This window comes from Balearica regulorum, chromosome 8 (genome assembly GCF_011004875.1).
Source record: "Balearica regulorum gibbericeps isolate bBalReg1 chromosome 8, bBalReg1.pri, whole genome shotgun sequence".
NCBI classification, from domain to species: Eukaryota; Metazoa; Chordata; class Aves; order Gruiformes; family Gruidae; genus Balearica; species Balearica regulorum.
In genome coordinates, this window is record NC_046191.1 from 15,661,548 (window position 1) to 15,684,570 (window position 23,023).

Consider the following 23,023-nt stretch of genomic DNA (forward strand, 5'->3'; position numbering starts at 1 on the left):
GGTTTTTTTAATTAGCAGCCCACTTTTCTGTCTGATCGACTTCAGAGGTAAATAGGCAACTATGGTAGATACAGGGTACCGTCTTGATGAAGCCAGTGAAGTTACAGCAGTGACTTTGGTGGGGTCAAAAATCTTACCCGAGATATTTGATCTGTTTTACATCCCAATTTAAGTTCAATTAAAAAAATAAATACACCTTGTCTGACTAACTGAATGCTCTGCTATTTTTTTCCTCAGTTATTACCTCTACCCACAGCCAAATAAGTATTCTAAAAGAATTCTGAATAACTGTTAGGAATAACAGTTGGTATAAACAATAAAAGTCTTTACATTCCATCATCTTCATTTTTCAAAAGATAGAAGACATATTTTCATCCCTAATGACAGGCTTCAGTAAAGTTCAGTACAAAAAGTAAAGTTATGTACAAAGCAAGAAAAGACTAACTAGACATGTTTTCTACATGTTTGTCTGGCATGGCATCCATCATAAGTAATTTTGACCTCTAGATTTCTCTTAATTTTAAGGTTCTTCCATCCTATCCTACCCAAAATCCACACAGAAGCTTCCATATGGGTTTTGCAGGCCCAAAATAGCAAAGAAACTTGTGATTCTAGCTTTAAAACACTGTTAAGCATCTTATTGCATCAGCTGCTTCCCTACATATCCTACCAGACATTAGCTACATCTACTAAATACACTGAGCTTGGTAAGGCTTTAAACATCACGTGTGTGCTGTTAAGGGGTCTCTGCAGGCCAGCCTCCCATTTAGATGAGACACCTAGGGATGTTCTGGTAACCAGGTTTTCCAGAGATAGGCACACTGTTTCTGAAGAAAGCGGCATCCACAGTGCTAGGAGGGATGTGTAGGAGAAACGAAAGGTTGCCCACTGGGTTTCCAGGTTACATCAAACTTCAGCCTCCTCTGCACTCCCCAGCTTCTGAGGAAAGCATGCAAACCAAACTCACTGAGCTAAGGATGTCAGGATTTACGTGGGAATCCGTATATTATCCTTGCCTGGAGGTATTTCTTCACAGAAGAATATATTAGGGCCTGCTACCTTGAATCATTTTCTTTCGAGAAACTGAATCACAGTTCTCCTACTTCTAAAGTGTCATATATTCACAAGCACAATATTAAACTGATATGTGTTTGTTATACAGTATATAGATATCCTTTGTTGATGTCTCATGATATTTCTATATAGGGCAAGATAAAATCTACTTGAAAGAAGAGCAAATATGTTAACTGGTTTTTTTCAAGAAAACTCACACAGAGAGGAAGGAGACATTAATCTTTTTCGTAAGTGCTGGCAACATTTCAGAGACATACCTACGAAGAATTGTGACAAGTTTAACAGTGACATTATGTAGAATAGTGAGAAGACTAAACACGAACTTAAAAAGCCAAACTTCCCCATTAAGTCTCTGTCTACATCAATCAGTAAACCGCGTGATGTTTAAACACAACCCCCTCAGCTGGTAGGCACGTTCATTATCTGTAGGCCTATTCCTGCAAGTTTGCAGTAGAAGACCCAAATGCTCTTAGTTCAGGTTTGTCACCTGTGGTTTTACTTAATTTCTCTGGTTTTTCAAGAAAAAAATCTGCAGCTTGCTCTCTGCAACTGCTGTGCCTACTGCTTGCCCCTACAGGTTGTAGGGCAATGGTGAAATGGGTCCTGGGAACGTGCCCCTGCTTGTGTTTGTTGGCAACTGTCATACAAACAGCTTGACATTTCTTTATCTGCCGAATTCCAGGTACACAAAAATATGAACAGATATAACAAAAATGTTATACACAAATCTTCAGGAAATTTTCCAATTTTCCTGTAAACTAGGAGCACACATTTTGAAGATTTGTGGTGTGATAATAATAAGCTAAATCTAGAAAAAGAAAAAAAAAAATGTTCTGATAATGAAAAAGAGAGAAGAGAAAGATTTAAGATTGACCTTTAAAAGAAAATATTGCTTGCTGAATGTTTTCTTTAAAAGTCTGGCATCTGATTTCTACATATAAAATGTGTTCATGACAGTAAGTGTTTTGTTAGAATTATATCATATAATTTCTGAGAATTAAAAACCCACAAACTTTTTCCCATCTGCAAGATTATATTCAAGAGAGATGTTTAGCAAATTCTCCTGTAAGGACTGTATAAATCAGAATTATACAAATGAATGTTTTCACAATCTCAGAGGCTTCACCACTGTAATTAAAAGGTGAATTTTTCACTTTTATTTTGTTATTCTTGTCTCCCGGGTCTGATTTATAACTTTCGTTACACAATTATATTCATTTATTTCTTTGTGCCATGTTGTATGTTATTTCAAAAGTAACATCTAGGGTGTCCTTGCTTTAAAATGTAGATTTAGCCTCTCTGGATGAAACTTGGTAGAACATCTGTGTTTGAAAGTATGAAAAATTACCACATTTTCTGAGTGAACCAGGCTGAGTGCTCACATTATACTGTCTCTAAGAGAAAATTAAAGTGCTGCTGATAGCTGAGGGACTGGATGGCTCAAGGGAATCGTAGTGTGACACAGTCTTTCATCTGATGAAAACCAGCATGAATTTAGCCCATGCTGATAATGACCAAAAGTCATTATCATTTGTTCAGTAATTTATTTAAAATGAGTTAGGGGTCCAGCTCATGTCTTGGTGGTAAAGAGTCCAAATTAGAACTGAGCAAATAATGAAGAAATGTCCCTGCAAAAATGATTTCATATTTTTAAATTAGTATGCTTAAACTTCTTTGTATTTATTACCTTCTTAATATTTTAACAAACATGTCTAGGGAGGGTGTTTGTGAATTTAAAAGATGTATCAGCAATTCTCATGGAAAACAAATCCTGAATTTATGAAGACAAGTATTTGCACTGCAAAAGAGATCTATTTTTTAGCATTCTGCTTATTCAACTAAATACATTAAAATATGTTCTGTGCAGTCTCTGTGCCTGGTCAAAACTAACAAACAGCTTCTATTTTGTGAATCAGATGCTAACAAATGAAGTGTTCTCAAGAAAGCTACAGAATTGCAGCTATTTACAAAAAATACTCAGCAAAGAAAACCATCTCACAAGTTGAACAGAGTTAAACAGAAAAAAAGACTCCATAAAAACACGTGATGTCTTATTAACTTAATGTTTGGGATAAACTGAGGCCTGTTGGAAGTGAAAATGGAGAATATAAGTCTTTGCAGAAGTGGAACAAAGACTGGTGTGTGAAGTCATTCTGGCAATGTGGCCAGGGGATAAAAATCACAGACTAGTGTAAGAGACTACAAAACCTAGCAGAAGCATTTACTGGGCTCATGTGCCCAAAAAATGGTGTATGAAGAACCATGGATATCTTGCAAAAGTGCTTCTAGTGAAGATAGCTAGTGTATGCTAGCAAAATGTATAAGTGTAAAGTAATATTTTGGTAAAAGGCTAATTAAAAAAAATTTGCAAAGCTACAAAACTCTCAGCAGGACTATGAGGTCAAAGGACTATATAATTTCATACTGACATTTAACATATGCCTTTACAATGTCTAAGCGTCTCCATCTTATATGGGTATCTCTTTGCCTGACTAGGACAGAGGGTTGAAGACTGCACTGCATGTAGGCAATTTATTCTCATGTTGGGATATTTCGTGAAAGCAAGATCTGAATGTATATTGGGATCTGGTAAGCAGGGGTATGGATAAGAGATTCACAGAATCATTGAGGTTGGCAGGCACCTCTGGGCATCATCTTGTCCAACCCTGCTGCTCAGACCAGGCTCAACTCAAGCAGGTTGCTCAGGGCCATGCTCATTCAGGTTTTGAATACTTTCAAGGATGGAGACTCCTAAGTCTCTCCGGGCAACCTGCTCCAATGTTTAACCAACATCATAGTAAAAAAGTTTTTTCTTATATTTGCATGGAATTTCCCGTATTTGAGTTTGTGACCATTGCCTCTTGTTTTTTTGCTGGGCACCACTGGGAAGAGCTTGGCTTCATTTTCTTCACTGACTCCCATCAGGTATTTATACACATTCACAAAACCTCCCAGGGCTTCTCTTCTCCAGGCTGAACAAGTCCAGCTCTCTCAGCCTCCCCTCAGATGACACGTGTTCCAGACTGTAACTCAATCTTCCTAGCCCTTTGCTGAGCTCTCTCCAGTATGTCCATATCTCTCTTGTACTGGGGATGCCAGAATTAGACACAGCACTGCAGATGTGTCTCACCAAGACTGAGTAGAGGGGAAGGATCACGTCCCTCGACGTGCTGGCAAGGTGCTGCCTAATACAGCCCAGGAGGCTGCTGACCTTCTTTCCCAGCATGTTGCTGGCTAATGGTCAACTTGGCCTCCACCAGGACCTCCAGGCCTTGGCTACAAAGTTCTTTTCCAGTTGGTCAGACCCAGCCTGTACGGGGGCATGGAGCAATTCCTTCCCAGGTGCAGGACTTTGCAATTACCTTTTTTAATTTCTCAAGGTTTCTGTTGATCCATTTCTCCAGCCTGCCAAGGTCTCTCTAAATGACAGCACAACCTCCCGGTGTATCAGCTGCTCCTCTCAATTTCATATTGTCTGCAATGCAATTTTGGATTCTCTGCAACAGATCTCCCAATTTCCAAAAGAATGCAATCAAAACAGGGTGAAACTAGTCACAGAAAAGGGAGAATCAGCTTCTGAAAGCTGAGTGACTTTTGCTGCAAGCAGGAAACAAGGAGGACTATGCGTGTACAACTACAGAGCTGAGCTGATGGCCTGTCATGTGTAAACACATGAAACAGACTCAAATTCCACTCCTATTTTAATAACAAAGACATTATGGCTTATGGTCTCAGCCTTTAAAGGCAGACAAGAAAGAAGGCTGCAAAGACAATAAACAACAGTGGTTTGTTTCCCTAATGTTCTACGCTCTTGGCTGGGCTCCTGCTTCCAGTGGGAACAACAGGACACTGCAACACGCTGAATACGCTCGAACAGTGGCAAAATCGTAGGCAAAGGGGACCACTTCCAGCGGTTACATTTCTGTGACTAACAGTATGACACAAGCCCTGTAAAGGTCCGGACAGACTGTTTTAGCGGATTCTCCTCACTGAAAAACAACATATTTAACCGGAGTAAATAGTATTACTCCTGATTTACATCAGCAAGCCTGAGAGGAGAAAAACACCTGGAAGAGCTCACCATGAGAGGAGCCATAAGCTTATTTCTATTGTTGCTAAACAGAATGTCAGCAACAACATTTCCAATCTGTAATTTGTACTGTTCGCTATGTTCATCTTCATGCCGTAGGGAAAAATGATGCTTAAGGCAGAATGATTACACCACACTAGCCTTAAGCTAAAATGACATCATAAATAAACTGTGCAAAAAATAGTAATAACAACAGCAATCAAGACAGATATAAAAAAACAAAACCAAAGTAGAACTGTGGCAAAAAGTAACACATCTTCAAACTTACAAAATGAAACTACCTAGGACATTTAAAGATCCATTTAGAATAATAAAGAGAAAAAAAGGCAAACTAAAATCTATTATAATACTTGAAATTGTCCTTTTAACCTTTATTTAAATTAGCAAAAGTTGCATGCTCATACCCAATGGCAAAATATAGTTCTTTTCTAGCAAAACATGGGATTTTGTTATTAATACAGAGTATGTAATATTAAAAAAGTCATCTACTATAAAATCTAAGGCATGACTATATTGCCAAGTATTGAGTTTAGCAAAGAAATATTAATTCTGCTTAAATCGGTCCAAACCCCAATAAAGCTATCCAATGAAAAATTGGGTGAATTGTCCATTTGCAGACCAGTAGCTACAATAAAGGAGCCAACGTCTTCACTTGTTGAAAGTAATATACATTTAAGTTCTGAACACAAGCATCCTCTAACAATAAACCAAATGAGCTCTCAATATAAAATATGTCTTCCTTCTCTGAAAATCTGTATAGTGAATACAGCCCGAGGGAACTTTTAACAAAATGTTATAAAACTGAAAACTGACATTAATAGGAAGTACTGATATATCCTTAGTGACAACGAGTTCAATTCTCCTGCCACTGCATAATGGAAACACCAATTGGCTCCAATTTGCTTCGATTGGATTTGCTCCGATCAGTGACAGAAGAACGAGGCCCAGTCCTGCTGAGACATCATTATGAGAGACAGATTTAGCAGAAAGTATTGGCTACAGCTGAAATATGTGACTCTCCAAAGTTACTCAGGCTTTGGTTGAAATCCACGGGGGTGGATAGGACACGGTAAATGTGATCAATGCATTCCTTAGAGTCAATGACTAGTTCACATCATGACCTCCATCAGGGAGGTAAAGCACATGGCATTTCTACCTTCCCACTGCATACACCAATCTCAAGGCTCCCTCTGTGCAAATTTATCCTGGCCCTTTATTCTCAAAAAATCCTCTAGCATCTCCCACCTCCTTAATTATTGTTGTGCCTTTTGCACATCTTTCTGTCTGCCTAAATACACCTCCTTTTCTTTCTCATCCTTGCCTCTTTCTCCCTTCACCAATCTTCATCAGAGCTCCTTTACTCCCTGCACAGCAGGGGTGGGGCGAGGTGCGAGAGCTGTCCCAGAACATCTGGCCAAAGCAGTCCCAGGTCCAGACTCTGCCAAAAGAATCTGTCCACTCTATTACTCCATCTTTTCTACAGTATGCTGGAATTTTGAAGGCAATGCAGAGGTACTGAGGTCCTCCTTGTGAAAGCTAGGAAGGTGAAATGCAATCTGTCCCCTTACCATGACGTTCTGCCCAAGAACAGATACACTGCACCAAGAAAAGGTGCAAGAAGGAATTTACACTGCGCTAGAAATATGTGATTAATTTTATACTGAGTCCAACTTAATGTTTCAATTGATTTTTTTCTTCAACTCAGGATTGAAAGCCTATTATAATACTACTTATCAATAGAGAATGTTAATTCACACTTTGAATTAAGTGGCTAAAATGGGGATTTAATTTAGATTTACTAAGACAGCAATTGCATGTTAATTAAATAGCAATTGATTATTAAAATATTTTTACTGAGGTTTAACAGCTCCACTACATAAGAAGATTTGCTAAATTACTGTCCAAATTGTGTCTTTAGAAGTACTGCAGAGAATTCAGTGAGGTTGCACAGATGCAAATGAAAACAAAATTTGACTAAATAGTTGCTTTCTCTTGAGTTAGTTTTTATTTAACTCACTGAGTCTAAATGAAGTGCTACAGATATTTAGGACAGATAAAGTGTTAAGAAATATTATTATGTCATATGTTTTAAAGCTGTAAAACATGATAGTAAATGTCTAACAGCATTTATTAATTGCAAAAATAATCTTTAGTTCAGAAAGATATCAAAGACTGTTGATATCTCTGTACCTAAGTCTGGCACCAGACATATGAGGTATAAATTAATGTGATATATAGCAATCCAGGCTATTATGGCCATAATACACTTAGGCTAACTACAATGTGGGAATCGGAACTGGAAAGCGAGGGCTGAACTGGACTCAGATACGCATCAGCAAACAGTGGAGAGGTAAGAACTCTCTCATGCAGGTGCTGTGATCAACTTTTTTTCCACTTGATCCTGAAAGCTGGGCCCAGAATGTGCATAGGTGTAGCCTGGGTTCTCCCTCTGCAGCTGAGGCAGCCCAAAGGGGGATGCCGTAATTTGCTTGCAGAATATTCACAACCTATTAACATAATCAATGGCGATCTTTGCCAAATTAGAAGGGCAGGATAAAACACTACAGTTGCATTAGTAGTGCCCTGTCAGAATCTAAGCCTGTATGCGTAGATGTTTTTCTGCATTTTTTTCATCATTGTTTAAGAGGTTGGCATCTTCAAGAAGGAAAAAAAGAAACATTTTAAAGCCTTACCTAGCCACACAGTAAGAACATAGCCGTGATTTTTTTTTTTATCACTTTTATCCAGTCTTAGATTCTCACCCAGTTTTTCCCTCTTAAGACAGCTCTTCTCTTGAAACAACAACAAAATATACTGATTTTTCCAGTGTGCTTGTGGGTAAAATTCCCCTTTCTCATTATGATTCCTTGTACTTTTTCTTTTTAAATGTTATTCTAACCAGTCACATTCAGCTTTTTCTTCCTGATTTCAATGCTTTTATCACTCCTGTTCACCCCCTGTTTTATCTGCTGCCTTTCAGCAGCTCCAACTCTTCCTGATCTATAGATCACCAGCACAAATTTCAGCAACACTGCTCATTGCCTTTTTTGCTTTCCATCCTTCATGAACCAGAAATATTCTTCCAGAGTGTATTCTCCCAATCCTTGGACCTATTCAAAGTCTTGTGAAATCAGATAAATCACTATTTTCTTTGGTGCAAGGACTTCTATTTCTTATTTTGTATGAAAATGCAGCTATCAGAAAAAGATCTTTGGCAGTTAGATCCACTAGTTTTTCTCCCCTGTGCACTCACACAAACATAAGCTTATGGATAGCAGAGTCACAGAGTAATCCTCTGGATGTCATGTCCCCTTCCCAGCTCATCTAGTACAAACCCCCATTATAGAGGGGAAAAGAAAAAAAGCTAAATCACACTGTCACACCCAAGCCAAAGATGACTTTTAAGTCAATATCCTTTTTTCATCAAACACTGTATCACTGTCAGACAGACATACCTTTACCCTTTCTCTTTCATGGCAAAGTGCCCATGTCCAAGGAACTCAAAATCTTCCTGTCAGCATCAGCCTCTGCCTAAATTTTTATTCACAGCCGAGTTGACTGACAAAAAAATCCCCTGGTGCCCCCTCAGAGCCTGAGGACTTGCTCAGGGTCACACCAAACACTGCCGCCAGGCGTGCCTAGGCTCTGGTAACGGTGGGGGGTTTGTTCGTGGTTTCTTAAGTTACCAGATCCAGCTCATATTCCTCCTCTTTTTGATCCCATTCCAAAGCGTGTCCTGCCTGAAGCACGACCGGCTCCCTTCTCTTTCAATCCTCTAACTAAATCTACAAGTGAAACTCTCCTGCAATGCAAGTTTAGAACAAATGCTGTTTTGTAGCTGGTAACTAATCTTCCAAAAGAAAAGATGCAAAATTTAGCCATTTAGTTTCTTAAAGTGAAATATTCTGGAATTAAATTAATCAAAAACATATACTTTGGTGCTTCTTCTGAACTTCTTGTGCTATTATAAACCAGATACGAGGGATTAAATTACTCACTCTCCATACAAATGCTTAATTTACCTTTTAGGGGAGGGGGCAGGGGGAAAGAGCAAGTGCAGCTGTACAATGTTATGTTGCGATTTTCATTACTACTCCTACCTACTGGACACAGGCTAGTCAGTCTCCCTAGGAAACACAGACATTCAAAATAAAAAACAAATACAAGTTGATGTTACTTTTATCTCTATTTCTCGTTCCTCTGCATTCACACTTGTGTGACTGATTTGTGTGCGAAATGGTTTCCAAGTTTTCAAGCAAAAAGCAGTTAAGAAACAAAATATTTATACTCTTCTAACTTGTGCTTCCTGCCTAGCTAGATCCAATACAGATGCAAAGTCACTGGTCTGCAAGAACCTTGCACAGATCTATAATAAAATAATTAAATTAGTGAGTTGTGTTTAGATCAGAGATTCTTGGCTGCCAGCTCCTAAGAACTCAGGGAATTCAGAACCGCAGAAGGATCATTTGGAGTCCATTTGGCAGAAACGTCAGAAACTTGCTGCTCCTGGGAACATCCTTTTCCAATAACATTTATAGCTCTAGATGGAAGTGAAAAGCACCATATGTTAAGAGTTTCCTGCAAAGCTTCCTGGTAAGAGAGGAAATAAATTCAACTTGTCACATCTGCTCGTGGGCCAGTCAAGTAGGATTTTATCACAGCTTTAAGTGGTTTACAAAACTGTCCTGTTATCGACTGAAGGGAGCTTTACTTCTCAAGGTTTTTTTTTCAATATGCATGTTTATATAATCTCAATCATTAAATGATTTATTTGTCAGTGGAATTCAGTAACATGTATTATTATTTATCTCTAAACAACAAAGATTACTCAGTTATTCAGCTAACAGTAACAATTCAGTTGGGAGCCAATTTTCATGGTTCAGCTGAATAAAACTAAGCAGTCCCATTCTGCCCTTCATTTTTTTGACCCCAGCTCTGTATATTGTATCAAATTTTCCATTACAAAGCACATTTAATTAGACAAAAGTCAAGCTTCAACCATATTCAGAAATCCTAGGTCCTAAGCACTGTAAATGCAATGCAAACAGCTGGCTTCAAATTCCCAGGGAGTCAGGGATCCCAAAGAAAATATTATGAACCAATATATATTGTCTCTGCAGTTGCTCAAGAAATCATTACTCCCTTTGCAGAAAGCAGAAATTTGTTATGTGAGGTGCAAAGACGGCACAAAACAAGGCAACGGTATTCTGCGGCAGGAATTTTTGCGAAATTCACAGCGTTGTGAAATTAGGCATAGCCAAACTCCACAAGCTACACACGCGCTTTTTGGCAACTTGTCCTGTTCTCATTGAAGTCAGTGGGAACTTTGCCACTGACTAAACAAAGAGGAGGATTGGGCCCAAACTATGCAGCTATTTGCCAAAATAATCAAGTTGAAGGAAATTGCTCCTCAAAAGGTAGACGTGTTTCAAAATTCCAGATGCCTACACGGAGCTGATCTAATTTACACACTCTGGGCCATATACTGTTCTCTGCCTCTGCACACAGTTTGCTTTGATGTTAATGGGAATCTGATGCTGCTTCAGGGCAGTACAGCACACGTCCCTGGGAGCCCATTCACTCCACTCTATCAGTACAGAGTGAGCTCAAAAGAGAGTGGAAGTAACACATCACATCACACCCGATATTCATGCAATTATTGAAGAACGCTATGTATTACATTTGCAAACTGTCCATAATAATTTAATTTTCTCTCCTCAATTTATAATATGTTAATTAGGCATGAAATTAAATGCTTTTTAACATACAACTGATTACACTATAATGTATCCAACAAAGATTGATTACTGAATAATAAATCAACATTTGCATAAATATTTGTATAATTTATTTTTAAAAATTCCACACTGTATAAACAGATAACATGGGAAAATGACAAGTACTATGACAGAAATTGTACTTTGCCTTTTAGAGATCTTTTTTTTGAGACTTACCAAGACTTTGCAACACGTTAGGGAAACAAACTGCACTCCGTACAATAAGGAGCACTACAGTCCTTCTTTAAATGTTATCAGAACTTCATAATAACTTGGCGTATGTTATTCTTAGCATGCACCAAGAAACAGAAAACTTTCCAGAAAAGAAGAAAATTGCAATTTAATTACAATACATTGTATATTACCTTTACCCAATGTGGACTTTTCATTAAAAGCTGATGGTTTATTTGGGATCCGTCCTTGCTCTTGCTCATATCAATGGCAAAATCTCTTCTTTCTGACCTTGTACCTATCATTATCATATCTGACCCTCACAAAATCTTAATGCAGTTATTTCAACCTAGGTTTCTCTGTGACAAAATGACAGTTGTACTTATTACATTAACAGGGAGTTCAGGTTGTATAGTTTGTATTTACAAGACACCAAGGAAAACTTTCAAATATGAGCAGAAATCTACAGAAACACCATCAACAGAGGCTGCTGAGAACTTGTTCAGCACATTTCCCAGCAATTCTGGCCACACTCTGATAGCAAAACTCCATTTTTATGGACTACTTGTCCTTTTGGGGCTTTCTACCAACAACAGCTCAGATACATTCCCCCTCCTCCACACAGTGCCTGAAGTAAATGGAAAGACTCCCCAAGACCTCATGAGCTTTGGATCAGCTTCACATTTTGCATGATGTTCTCATAAACCAAAGATCATTCACCGGTTAGTCCCAACTTTGGACTCTGTCCTGCCCACACTGAATGGGAAGGGAGACTCAAATTTGAGTTCAGCAGGAAAGAAAAGACAAACTGCATGTAACTGGATAAATGACTCTACCTTGGCTAATTTTGTTTATGCTTCTTGTTGGCCTACTTAGAAGTGTCAAAGATACTTAAAAATAACATGCTTATTCAAAAACTGCAGCCAAAACAATGAAAAAAGATTTTTTGGAAATACTAACTTGCTGCTTACAAGCCAGGAGCAAGAAAGAGTTTGGGAGAAATCACATTGGCTAGAACATTGGCTTGTAAAAAGAAAACTGAATTTAATGCCTGATTTAAGATGACCAATTAAAAACAAATTTCACTGATACAAAGAGGAAAAAGTTTAATGAGAAAACTATTATGAAAAAAGAAAACCACAACTGTTTTTTTCCATATCTGCTTAAAAGTCACCAGCTAGCCAGCAGCAAGCGCCAAGGAGATGTACTCCACACAGGGAACAAGACTGAAACAGAGCCCAGCTTTGGTTCACTGCTGCAAGCTGCTGTGCACCTCTTCAGAAACACTCGGCTCTACACAGAAACCAGTGGGAGTTTTACTGACTCAGACTGTTACAGCATCAGACTTTTGGATATTAATGTGGATTATGTTTAAAAAGTCTGTTTTCTTGCCCAGAAATCCTGTGATGAATTTGATCTTCAGTAAGTTTTCAGGAAGTACTCATCATTAGTGGAAGGACATGGTATAATACCAGCTTTTATGAAAAGTTTTGAGATGATACTTCCCCTGGCTGCTGCAACCGTACATCTGAGAGAGGAGGTGGGAGTCCCTGCATGGCTGAGAGCTCGTGGGAGAGGGGGGCCTGACTGGCTGCCTGAGAGCTCCTCCTGGGCTCCTCCCAAGGACCGCACAGAAAATGCCACAAAGATGAGTCTTTCAGGCAGTTGCTGCAGAAGTATTTTTTTCTTCCTGTCTTCTACTTCTTCCTACTTCTCTTTCTCAATCTCAATTATTTTCTCCTTTCTGTTTTCAAGGTACCATGCAAGAAGATTTTCTTTTTAAGAAGTGATGCTCTCTTTATGACTATTCCATCACAAGTAGAGAACACCAGACCGCCTGTCTGCTAACCCACACTCCACCTCTTATTATTGTTGTTCTGTGTTTGGCACCAGCTTCAAACCCCATTTCCTAACATGCACAGAACTCTGCAAGCTGCAATCCCTCAGCTACAAACTGCTACTCGATGCACTGAATTCTTAGAGCTTTTTTCTGTGATCTCAAAATGCTTAGAAGTATCAATATTTCTTCTACACACATAAAACCTAGGGCACAAGTACATGAAATTAGAGTATACACCCAATCAGTGACAAAACTACACATGGTCACCCAGCTGGCAATCCACTGGATCATCTGACATCCCTGAAGTAATCAGATCAATCTTTCCTTCATCACAAAATTTGACCAATCACCTCATTTTTTTCTGGTTTAGTTTAAAATTGCTGTCTCTCTTCCTTTTTAAAGATATTTTTGCAATTCTTGGAAACTGTTCTTATGCCATTCCCTCCTCCAACACACCATTTGGTCTAGCGGTCCCTCAGCCAGGTATAAGATGGGCAGAGCGCTGCCCGCCATGCCTCGACTGCCGTGCCCCACACTTCTAGCACTTGTGCACTTCTACATCCACTTTTTACTACCACATTTCTTATATGCAGCACACTGTGGAAGTGATACAGGATGTTACATGAGGTGTACTGAAATGCTTTATTATTAAATATTTTAAATTAATCATGTGTGATAGTTAATTATTCATTCAAACAAACCATGAAAAATAGGGACTGCAGCAATTTCCTCTCTCTAGTATCAGATTGCTACTAAATGTATGGCACAATAAAACACTCAAATTAAAACTTCCTGATGTGACACCAAATTACTAAATATCCAAACTGCTGAAAAATTAGAAGTATAACCCTTGCACAACGTACTTATTATATTCATGTCCTACTTAAAACTGCATCTTATTTGGAAGAAAAGAATATTCATGATCTCTCTTCTACAGATTGGAAAGGAAGTTTCTTGATTTGCCTGAAACTTTTGAACAGCAACATAAGGCAACCTTAAGGAAGGCACCTCATGTGCAAGCAGTTGGTGGTGCATGGTGAAATTAAATAATTACATAGCAGAGTGTAACATCTTGAAGCCAGTCTTCCCCACCTGAACAATTTCATTTTTATTATTGCTAATTATTTAGAATGCCCTTCACCAACAGTGAGTAAGAGCAAAAGTTCACTGCCCCAAAGAACTTGAAAATGAAAATCTTATTACATCCTCCCTGAGACAAGACTAGTGTTGGTGGAATTAGTCCTTGTAATAAGCAACATGCAAGATAAGACGAATTTGCAGGAAAGAAGCCTGGAAGAACAAAGGAAAAATGAGACACGTAAGAAAGAAGTCTCTAAAAGAGATGAAGCGTAAGTTGCAAGCAAAAGTTCAGCTAAATCGAGATATGGCACATACCCTGTTTACTCTCCAATGCTATCTTACATTTACACACTCACACGTCTCAGGCTCAGACTGAGTAGCCCCTCTCCCGCCTCTCCCCAACAACAACCAAAGCCATAAAAAATGTGAGAAAGATAAAAACAGGATAGGAAAGATGAAAGAACTCAAATCGCAATCTTATTTTTATTTATGATTTTGTTTTAATATTGTCATAAGCACTTCTCTGTATAAGTTTACCTCCTATATAATTCCCAAACCCTTCACAATATGTAAACATAAGACTTCTGACTGAACTTAATGATTCTATTTTGAGCTGCCTGCGTTCTGGCAGAGATATCATTATAGTATATATTCCTGAAGACTCAGTGTAACGATCAAAGCACTCTCAAAGTACAGTGATCAATGAAGAGCTGTTTGGCTGTCAATCCTTCAAGAGAAGCAGGAGTGCCCGGCTGAGCAAAACAGCAGGAGACACACTGCTGTCTGAGGGAATCGTGGCTTGGCCATGGTCTCTCCAAGGTAATAATATTTTGTCAGTATTATTTCTTTTCTTACCATAAAAAGAGATCTGTCTTCTGTGAACCCATTTGTTAGATTGCAATTTACAGGTTTAACCTTTCATTAGTCTCTATCCACTTTCATTAAAGCCACTAATTTGACAAGTGAATGACTTCTTTTTGAGAGGTTTGTCCTTTCCTTTCCAAAGAGATTTTTTTCACCTCGCCTATCACAGTGGCCCAGGCGCTGGGTGTCATTACTGCCTTCTCTGCTGACAGAAAAAGGTTGGAATAGGAGAGTGCCTAGGCAAAGGTTTGCAGAGGTGCAAAGAGATTACAAGCACAGACGAATTTTAATACTGGTCATCTTTTAACCACATTCATCCATCCTCTGTTCTTCCTTCCTCCCTTTCCCCTCCAGTAAAAGCTCGTGCTCACTCCCCTCTTCATGTTACTGAGATATTCCCAACAGCACCTTTGAATCTTTTCCCCTTGCGTGTCCTTCTTCTGTACTTTCTCCTGCTTTGATTCTCCTTTGCTTTCTTTTGTTTCATCTTCTTTCTAGTTAGGTCTTCTATTATTTGTTTCATCTTTTGTTGCTCTTTTCCCTCTATACAGTTGCTCTTTTTGTGTGCTGCTGACTTAAGTTCCTTTCTTTTCCCAAATCTTGAAACCATTCTTCGAAAACTCTTCTCTTTTTTCTTTTTTCCTTTGGCTCCTAAGCAGCTTTTCCAATCTTTCTCTAAACGACAGCAACACAAGCAAATTACAGCATTTTGTTAATTTAATCTAGCACCTCCTCGGTATTGTTCTTTTCTTGACCATCCTGCTCCCTCCTGCTTTTCTTCAAGCAAGGATAGACAGCTTTTGCTGGTCAAGGTCAGAGAGAGAGGAAAAGATCATAAGCATGCTCTTCTGCAGCTCTCATGATGCTTGCCAGAGCCATTTGATAATTTTTATACTATTATCTATTTGCTTGTTGCTGCCACTACAAGAGCCTTCTCCATTCAGCTTCCAAATGAGTCGGATTACAGCCTTTCACTGTTTTTTATCATTTTATGGCTCTCCTGTCTTTTTATAGTAATAATCTGGAAATACATTCTTGACAGTATTATTTGCAACCTTCTCTCTCCCCATAGAATCATAGAATGGTTTGGGTTGGAAGGGACCTTAAAGATCATCTAGTTCCAACCCCCCTGCTGCGGGCAGGGACACCCTCCACTAGACCACGTTGCCCAAAGCCTCATCCAACCTGGTCTTAAACACTTCCAGGGATGGGGCCTCCACAACCTCTCTGGGCAACCTGTTCCAGTGCCTCACCACCCTCACAGTAAAGAATTTCTTTCCAACATCTAATCTAAATCGACCCTCCTTCAGCTTGAACCCATTACCCCTTGTCCTGTCACTACACTCCCTCATAAACAGTCCCTCACCATTTTTCCTGTAGGCCCCCTTCAGATATTGGAAAGCCGCAATTAGATCTCCCCGGAGCCTTCTTTTCTCCAGGCTGAACCACCCCAGCTCTCTCAGCCTGTCCTCATAGGAGAGGTTCTCCAGCCCTCCAATCAGCTTCGTGGCCCTCCTCTGGACTCGCTCCAACAGCTCAATGTCTCTCCTGTACTGGGGACCCCAGAGCTGGATGCAGTACTCCAGGTGGGGTCTCACAAGAGCGGAGTAGAGGGGCAGGATCACCTCCCTCGACCTGCTGGTCACGCCTCTTCGGATGCAGCCCAGGACACGGTTGGCCTTCTGGGCTGCAAGCGCACACTGCTGGCTCATGTTGAGCTTCTCAATCAATACCCCCAAGTCCTTCTCCTCGGGGCTGCTTTCAATCCATTCCTCGCCCAGCCTGTAGTCGTGCTTGGGACTGCGCCGACCCACGTGCAGGACCTTGCACTTGGCCTCGTTGAACTTCACGCGGTTCGCACGGGCCCACCTCTCCAGCCTGTCAAGGTCCCTCTGGATGGCATCCCTTCCCTCCAGCGTGTCGACCACACCACACAGCTTGGTGTCGTCGGCAAACTTGCTGAGGGTGCACTCGATCCCATTGTCCATGTCGCCGACAAAGATGTTGAACAGTGCCGGTCCCAGTACCGACCCCTGAGGAACACCACTCGTCACCGTTCTCCACTGGGACATTGAGCCGTTGACCACAACCCTTTGAGTGTGGCCATCCAGCCAATTCCTTATCCACTAAGTGGTCCGTCCATCGAATCCATGTCTCCCCAATTTAGACACAAGGATGTCATGCGGGATGGTGTCAAATGCCTTGCACAAGTCCAAGTAGATGACGTCAGCTGCCCTTCCCTTATCCACCGACGCTGTAACCCCATCATAGAAGGCCACCAAGTTTGTCAGGCACGATTTGCCCTTAGTGAAGCCATGCTGGCTGTCACCAATCATCTCCTTATTTTCCATGTGCCTCAGCATAGTCTCCAGGAGGGTCTGCTCCATAATCTTGCCAGGCATGCAGGTGAGACTGACTGGCCTGTAGTTCCCTGGGTCTTCCTTTTTACCCTTCTTAAAAATGGGGGTTATGTTCCCCCTCTTCCAGTTGGCGGGAACTTCGCCAGACTGCCAGGACTTCTCAAATATGATGGAGAGTGGCTTGGCTGCTTCATCCGCCAGTTCCCTCAAGACCCACGGATGCATCTCATCAGGTCCCATGGACTTGTGCATCTTCAGGTTCCTTAGATATTCTCAAACCTGATCTTCTCCTACACTGGGCGGTTCTGCATTCTCCCAGTCCCTGCCTTCTGCGACCTGGGCAGTGTGGCTCAAGCATTTGCTAGTGAAGACTGTGGCAAAGAAGTCATTGAGTACCTCAGCCTTCTCCCTATCCTGGGTAACGAGGTTGCCCGTTTCATTCTGGAGGGGACCCACATTTTCCCTCGTCCTCCTTTGCTCACTAACATACCTATAGAAGCTTTTCTTGTTGTCCTTGACATCCCTGGCCAGACTAATTTCTATCATCAGGGCTTCAGCTTTCCTAACCTGATCCCTGGCTGCTCGGACAGTTTCTCTGTATTCTTCCCAGGCTACCTGCCCTTGCTTCCACCCTCTGTAGACTTCCTTTTCTTCTTGACTTTCCCCATGAGATCCTTGTTCATCCACGGGGGCCTCTTGGTGTTTTTGCTTGACTTCCTCTTTGTTGGGATGCATCGCTCCTGAGCTTGGAGGAGATGACCCCATCTCCTTCAGGTTTTTAAGTGTTATTTAACTTTTTAACTGTCAAACCTTGGGACACTGTATTTGAAAAATACTACTCAGCATCTCTACGCTGGAAGATCTGTGAGAGAAAAGGAAGTACAGACCCTCCTGAAAGCATGCCGGCTCCCTGATGAGCAGAACGTAGAATGTCTGAGAGTCATTAGGTTTCTTCAGCCGTTATGCTATGAGTGAAAGTTGGCCACTACATAAGAACTGTTTGGAAATAGCCAGCATAAGAGGGGTCAGAGAGAGAATGGGTTCCATTCTGCAGAATAAGGTTTGTTCCCATATAGCCTTTGCTTCATACCTGCCAAAATCAATGAGCTGCGACAGGTTGTTTCTTCTCAGGTCAGGTTGTGCCTGCGGGGAGCAGTGCATGAAGAAAAATTGGTAGAGAGTCCTGAGGTTATTGTACAGATGAGGCATATGCAATTGGAAAAAGGAATTAAATGCAAACTGCCATGACAAAAGGAAAAGAATAGAAAACATAAAATAAGAACAACATGCAGAGTACCAGGCCAGGCAATCACAAGGGATGGAGAGAAAAAGAGGAGAGAGGTGGGAGGTAAGACATTTTAGTTCCTATCCACACAGTAAATCTCCTCAGATTACTCATAATATGTGAAATTATACTTAATTCTCCTCAAAGTTGTTGACAGTAAAGCTACTTCTACCCCAACGATGTGGTTTGCTCTCTATAAACATCAGCATGTAGCAATAGTTTTTCTCTATGATTCATAAAAGCATAGGGTAACATATACATGTATACAGCAACCTTACCCAGAAAAACATAAGCACTTCCTAAGAACAAATGTTCAAATCCCCAGTTAGAGGCAACACTTTTTCTCCTCTAATTACATATATGGGTTCTCGCAACTGAAAGTGTTAAGTCTTACACAAAGCAGCACAGAAAATCAAAAGTAAGCCAGGAACAGAGAGATAAGTGTCCTGCTTTCAAAGCCTGGCTCTGAGCACCATTCACCCTTTTCAAAAAAGACATATTGTGAAGAAAAGACTCAAGTTGTAGCAGACACTAACACAACTGGACAAGTAGCATCAGAAAAGTCCTGAAATGCAACTGGGATGGGAGACAAGACAAAGAGATAATTCATTGATACTTACTTGATAATTACTGGTGGTAATTTTTCTCAATACTAAAGGTATAGGCACGTTGAATCTCAACTATGTGGTTCTCCGCCTGGGAAAGTTTCCCAAGCAGACAAACCCTAATTGACAAGCGATTTCAGGTTGTTGAGACACCAGAACAGCGGCCATATAACAAAACACTTCACAGAGTCATGTGAAGAATTCCAGGAAGTTGCTTCACTTAATATCAAACAACCCCTTTTTCTCACTAGATTTTGTAGATTGGTATTTTAACAATCTGATTTGGAGACTTCAGCTGCAGGCTGATTAGATCCAATTTCTACGTACATAAACAACCCAACAAGTTGAGTATGGTGCTCTGCATTTCAGTAAAGACAATATTCCTGCCTTGAGCAGATTAAACTTCAGATAATCCTAAATGATTGAATTATCAGTAACTACAATCTCCAACTAAATTAGTAAAGGGACTTTATGGTTTATGCTGCCATTGCTCTCTTTTCTAAGGAGAATAAGGGTTTATTTTATTTTATTTGTAAATGATCAATTAAGGGAAAGTTGTCTGGTGACAAGAATTCTTCTAATTACTAAGTTTTCACAGTATTAAATACTTTAACTTAAATCAACCAGCATTTAGCAAACTGCTGCTCCCCCTTCTTCCCCCTTCCACATACACACTTTTTTTCCTTCTAAAAGCCCTCTACTGAATTAGCTGTTAGGTGCTAATTGCAAATGATTAAGCACTCACCAGTCTTACACTTCTTGCTTTAATATTAATGAGATGTATTAGCATGGAACATGGCTTGTATTAATATTATAAATGGAAGCCTGCATGGATCACTGCCTACTGTTTTGCATTACAAGGAGCATGCAGCTAAAAGTAAAAAGTCCAATTTAGACCAGAAAAAGCCTACTACACCATAGATTTCTGTTGGCAACAAAGAAGTAAAAGGACTGAAGAAAATAAAGTTAAATGCTATCTATTGATATAAACAACATATCATTTTTTCCATAATCATCAGCAGCAAACATATAAAAAGATAAATTTCTCTCATCAATCTCTGAAATAACTGCAATATATGAAGCTAAAGGTAAATTTAAATTACTCCATTAAGCAGAGCCATGCCACAGAGAAACACCTTTTCTGCCTTGCTCTAAAGAGGTAACCTGAAGTCCTTTTTTCTTTGTATATCAGATTCAAGGATTGTACTCCATTCAAACATCTTTCTTGTGCTTTCCTATTCATAGGATGCCAAAGTGTACATAGTGGATTTTTTAAGTATGTAAATATGTAATTATTTATCCTTCCTTCAAGGTAGCTTTCCCATTTCTTCAGCCACCATGGGCATGTAAAGCATAGGTGTTTTAGCACGTACAACTTAACTAGCTTGCCTTGTATTTGTTATACAAAATAAGTCGTGTGCTGAAATTGAATCCAATCTGTTAGAAATTAAAAACATTGTTTTCATTTTGCATTGCTTTGTGGAACTATAAATGGACATAATATGTTTAGATGATAGGCAAATGAAAGCCCTCCATACACAAACTATGTCAGTTCTAAAGACAAATGCCTTCTACAAAGTCTATGCTTTTTCTGGGGAGTCTCCTCCAAGATGAAATTTTTAATGCTAGTTATTGGAGAAGTATGGAAAGTATGATGTGTGCACTTCAAAATAAATGACAGGTTTCCCTCATGTGGAAAATACAATACTTCTGTTTTTTTAGCTTTTCTCTTGAAGTTGGTTATGAGAAAAAGCTTGTGGAGGAAGGGAAATTATTTATACAGTATTCCTATAAATAAGTTGGAAGGATCAATAGAAATGTGACTTTAGAAAGAAAAAGCCTGAGAGCAGAAATACGAAACGAGAGGCAGAATCCTGGGGTAGTTTTGTCTTTATAATAGTAGCAGGAGTGTGTGGCAAACATCAAGAAAGGACTGATATCAAGCTCCAGGTTATAATGTCACATATACAAACATTACTGCTGTGACATCAATGAAAGGCACCCACAAACAGCAAATGGAGAATCTGGTCCAGAGGATACTCTCAGAGAGAGTGAGCAGCTCAGCCACATCACACCGTGTAAGTCAGGACAGTACTGCTCATCAACCAACTCCCATGGGTGACTGCTGCTCCACTAGCCCCTACCCATTTAAACACCATCCCTGGGTCAAGAAGCATCAACACAGAAAGCACAGTGGAGGCAGAAAAAGCACACACGGAAGCAGCAGCCACAGGCACAACAGAGCCAAGGAGCGATGCAAGAGAAGGTCCCTCGCGGACAAAGCACCACCACTTTGCTACCTGCTCTGAAATGCCTTCTACTGTTGCTCTTGTGGCTCTTCAAATTCAGTACCGATCCCGCGGCAGGGCCCCCTTACGCGTGCCTCAGGCACATAAACTGAGTCCCATCAGCTTCAGTGGCCAGCACAGGGCAGGGCGCAGCCCAGCAGGGACAGGACGGGCTTCGTGCAGAAACGAGAGCTGGCTGCAGCTGCACAATATCGTGTGCTGCCCTAGGTAACTGACACATCGCCAGCTTGTAGCTCCTTCCTTGTTTTGGTTGTTTTGTTTATTTGAATCTTCTACATCTATTTCTGTTTCCTATTACTTGTTTATTTTGACTTTAAAACATGGTATGTGGGAATGAGTAGGTTGGGATCTCATAGCTGCTGATCTCAGCTGCAGGTTGGGTTAACTGGAATTTAATTGCACAGATGTTACAGTCAAAGACACATTTGTGAAACATTGCGATTAGAAAAATATTTCTTTTTCAACAATAAAAAAGTTGGAGTTAGTTTTTTAATCATTACTAGATTTTGTAAGGGATTATGAAGATGTGCCCCTAATTAGTCTAATGAATGTTCTGTTTTTATTTTGTTTTCTATTGTATATCTTTACAGAAAAGCAACAACATTGGCACAGTGTGACTTCACCCTTTAATGATTTCTGCTGCCATCATCCTGAAGCACCTTGTGCATAGGGAGACTGCTTCCCCAAAATTTCTTTTCCCCTAACATCCCTCTGACACAGAGACAGGAGCTGACTGAATTACCTATCGTCACAGAGTGATGCTGTGGCAGATTCAAGAGTTAACCCAGTTCACTTGAATCCTACTGACTCACTCTTCTGTCACAGAAGTTGACATACATCTAGGAGGGATGGAGACATACCTTATACATGTATCAATCATCCAGATTTTTCTGAGACAGAGGTTGATGAAAATTATCCGCCTCCCTGTGAAAAGATGAATAAAAGGTTGTTCAGCTTTAGCTTCTTCATTAGTCCAGAAATGCAATATTAGGAGATCTAAATTTATGTGTGTGTGTGTATATATATCTATATCTCCAAAGGAGGAACCTTAGGAAAAATAGTCAAAAAGTTCTTAAAAACACTATCAGATTACATGGATTCTGATACAAGACCGGTATCAAGTTCAGGTTGTCCTCCAAACCTTGAATTCCAGCTCTTAAATTACTGACTTTACAAACTTAATAATGCCTGAGATTTTCAATGTATAGCTTTGTTTTGACTGCATATACATAAAACCGTCACAGAAATTCAGCATTTGCCCATATTTATCACACACTGTCACAGAAGTTTCTCAGCCTTCTGTTCTTAGAATGGGAAATAAAACTATTGCTAAGAATATAATTTTCAATAGAAACTACTTCCTTCAGGAATACTAAGACTGATCATTCCTTGGAGTAAACACTGCCATTTCTGCCCTTGAATGAATGAAACTGAGCAGTCATCTCAAGTCAACTCCATATCTGATTATTATTCAACTTGGCTTTAATTTCTAATGCAGGACTGGAAAACACAACAAAAGGTTCCCATCTCCAGTGAGGGCTGTCCTCTGGGGATTGTGTGCTTCTCAC